Source organism: Saimiri boliviensis, chromosome 15 (genome assembly GCF_048565385.1).
Source record: "Saimiri boliviensis isolate mSaiBol1 chromosome 15, mSaiBol1.pri, whole genome shotgun sequence".
NCBI classification, from domain to species: Eukaryota; Metazoa; Chordata; class Mammalia; order Primates; family Cebidae; genus Saimiri; species Saimiri boliviensis.
The window spans coordinates 19,433,857-19,437,877 of NC_133463.1; positions in this window are offsets into that span (position 1 = coordinate 19,433,857).

Sequence of the window (4,021 nt, forward strand, 5' to 3'; positions counted from 1 at the left end):
AACTTTATAACCAATTTACGTAATTTGTTATTTATTTTATAAATTTAAATAATTAGTACATAGATTATATATAAAACAATCCATAATATTTCTTCTGAGTTCCAGACCTATGCATCCAACTGGCTGCTAGACATTCATTCCACCTGGATATAAATGTCCTGGAGGCAATGAAAACTCAATCTGTCAAAACTGAACTCATTTCCATCCTTCACAAATCAGATAGACTTCCTCCAGTTTCTCTCTTGCCCACAGTTCACCCTGCTACAGAAGTAGAGCCTGAGAGCCATCTCCAGTACTCTCATGTATTAATACCAGTCACCAAACCATGTTCACTTAATCTCAGCATGACTTTCAAATCCAGCTTTCTTTCCACTGTCCCCATTATTATTATTATTATTATTATTTATTCTTTTTTGAGACAGAGTCTGGCTGGAGTGCAGTGACACAATCTCGACTCACTGCAACCTTTGTCTCCCTGGTTCAAGCAATTCTCCTGCCTCAGCCTCACTGTCCCCATTATTAACTAAGAACAGGTGTGAAAGGACTGTATTACGTTCTATTTTTAGAAGTTATATAAATTTTAATACACAAAGATTTTCTCAAGTTCTTTTTTTTTTTTTTTGAGACGGAGTCTCTCTCTGTTGTCCAGGCGGAGTGCAGTGGCGTGATTTCGGCTCACTGCAACCTTCACTCACCAGATTCAAGCGATTCTCCTGCCTCAGCCTCCTGAGTAGCTAAGACCACTAAGTGCCACTACGCTTGGCTAATTTTTTGTATTTGTAGTAGAGACAGGGTTTCACCATGTTAGCCAGGATGATCTTGATCTGCTGACCTCATAATCTGCCCATGTTGGCCTCCCAAAGTGCTGGGATTATAGGCGTGAGCCACTGTGCCCAGCCTCAAGTACTGGTTTTACAGCTCTATTATGTTTACAGTTCTGTTATGTTTAATATATGTAGATTCTTTTCTAAAATGGTTCACTTCCACTCTCCACTAGAGGATCAAATTGAAACAAATATAACATGTGAGATGTGTCTATAAATTAAGGAACTCAGCTGAAAAACAATTTCATTACCTTAAAGATGCTTTTTTTTGAGATAGGGCTCACTCTGTTACCCAGGCTGGAGTGCAGTGGTGAGATCGCAGCTCACTGCAGCCTTGACCTACTGGGCTCAAGAGATCTCTTATCTTAGCCTCCCCAGTAGCTGGGACTACAGGTGTGCTACAATACCTGGCTAATTTTTGTATCTTCTATAGAGATGAGGTTTCACTGTGTTGCTCAGGCTGGTCTTGAACCTCTGGGTTCAAGCAATCCACCTGCCTTGGACTCCCGAAGTGCTGAGATTACAGAAGTGAGCCACTGTGCCCAGCCTAAAGACATATTTATATTATATCTTAAAAATAAGAAGATTTTACCTTAAAGTGAAAAGAAGTTTCCTGAAAAGTGTTTTGTGAACATTGCCACTAGCACTCTACTTTAAGTGATGTTTTATCTCAATTTCTGAAACATTTATTGTCAATAAAGTCTAAAATTGTAGTTTGAGTTTCAGGTAGCATTTGCAAGACATGCACTTACAATTTTAGAAAAAGTTTAGATTAGGTTTCAGAAACAGTTCCCTGCTTATGTTTTAGGAATTTTAAAAAAATGTACCAGAGATGGGGAACCTCTGTCTTCTAATAGAGATTCAAGACTTTGCCTAAGTTCATCAGGCCAATAATAAGTTCAGCAAAAGTTTAATTAGTTTGTGATGAATAGGGGCTAAGAATGAAACTCGGCAATGTAATATACTCTATCCTCATGTCTTTCAAAATAATTTAAAATAAGTGAAAACATCTTATATATCTGTATAACTCCATTTAATTGCTTCACTTTTTGGTTCTTGTTTGCTTTTTTTGGTAAGCTTGTTTGAAGAGTTACACTCCTCCGTGCTTGTTTTTGTAAGTGGCTGGTGCTTTTTTACTCTTGTGTGGCCTTTTATATATTTCTGCAGTAGTGATCCTTTATAGAATAAGGCTTTTTTCCACTTCTATTATAAATCTCTTAAGAAGTTTTGGGAAAAGGTATTCATTTTATAATGATCTCACAGTGTAACAAAAGTCACAGTGGTACAGGCCTGTAGACCCAGTTACTTGGGAGGCTGAGAAAGGATGATTGCTTGAGTCCAGGAGTTCGAGGTTGCATTACACTATGATTGTGCCTGTGAATAGCTACTGCACTCCAGTCTGGGCAACACAGCAAGACCCTACAGCAAGACCCTATCTCTAAGAAAATAGTCACTTTAAAGTGTGGACACATTTAATTTCCTCCTCTAAAAATGCAATATATTGTTGACGTTTCTGAAAAGCAAGTAAAATATGTGCAGTAAGTTTATTGCTTTACTGAACAGATATATATGGGTTGACTACCAGGTGCCACTGCTTAAGGTGTTGGGGATTCAAAGGTGGGTTAGATCAATCCCCCAGCCCCATGGAGCTTACGTTCTAGAAAGGGGAGACAGACTAATAAATCAAGCACCAAAATAATTTCAGATTGCAGTAAATTCTGTGAAATAAAGAAATAGAGTGAAATGAAATTTTGTAACTGGGCTGAGGAGGAAGAAGGGAAACAGAAAGGTATTTCCTTGAGATGAGGGAAATTGGCATTTGAGCTGAGACAAGAATGAGGAGCCAGGTGTGTGACAGCCTGCAAGGAAAAGCGTTCCAGGTCCAGAAAGCAGCCAATGTGAAGGTTTGGAGTGGGGAAGAGCTGGGTGAGCATAAGGACCCAGATGTGGGTGGAAGATAGTAAAGGAGTGGTAGAATGTGTGAGAGGAAAGTAGGAATCAGATCATAAAGGGCCTTTTGATCACAGTGAGAAATTTGGATTTTGGTATTAATATGTCTCAGTATTTAACTCCTAAGGCAGAATGTAAATTGTGAATAGGAAAAAACTAACTTTATTATACGTATTATGCTATATTTAGAGTTTGAAGTAGAGAGCAGTTGCTACTTTATAAGCTGAAAAAATGGAAAATACTGTTTTTGTTGTGTGATATTAATGTAATGAATAGTATTAAGGATGCCCTTAGAAATCTAAGCTGGAGGGTCCTGAGAATTTGGAAATATAATTTCAGCTTGTGTTCCAAATTGTCAGATTCAATATAGCTGTTGTTTTAGTTTTGCTCTTTGGTGAAATAGGCAAAGCATGTGTCAATTTTTTCAATCTTGAGATAACTAGACGTCTATAATGTTGATGTCTATCTAAATGAATTAACATTTCAACATTCCATAGTTTTAAGTGATGTAGTGTTTACCTTGAATATTAAGACTAGTTAGAGAGCATAATAAGTGGTATTCATTTGTAATTCTGACATCAGTGGCCTATCAAGGTAACTCTCTTGAAGCTACAACACATTTCACTTTTTTCTTTTCTCTCTTTCTTCTTTCTTTTCTCTCTGTCTCTCCTCTGCCAACTCTCTCTCTCTTTTTTCTTTTTCTTTTTTTTTTTTTTTAAGACGGAGTCTTACTTTTTGGCCAGGCTGGAGTGCAGTGGCACTATCTCGGCTCACTGCAACTTCCGACTCCCTGGTTCAAACAATTCTGTCTCAGCCTCTCGAGTAGCTGGGACTACAGGCACACGCCACCACACCCAGCTAATTTTTGTATTTTTAGTAGAGATGGGGTTTCACCATGTTGGCCAGAATGGTCTCGATCTCTTGACCTTGTGATCCACCCACCTTGGTCTCCCAAAGTGCCAGGATTACAGGTGTGAGCCATCGTACCCAGTCCCTAAGTATTTTTTACAAAACTTTTACCCCCTTTCTTAGGGTGCTGATACAGAACCCTTCAGATGATTGTAGTTATTCAACATGATGCGTCCTCACATATAAGATCATATATGAATTTCTTAATCTAATTTGTGTCACTTTATTTTTTATATCTAGAATCTTAAGATAGCTTCAAATATACTGAAAAAATATGCAAGAAATGATAGATGGATTATATAGGAGTTGAAGTAAAAAGTTAAAGCAAATTTTGTATG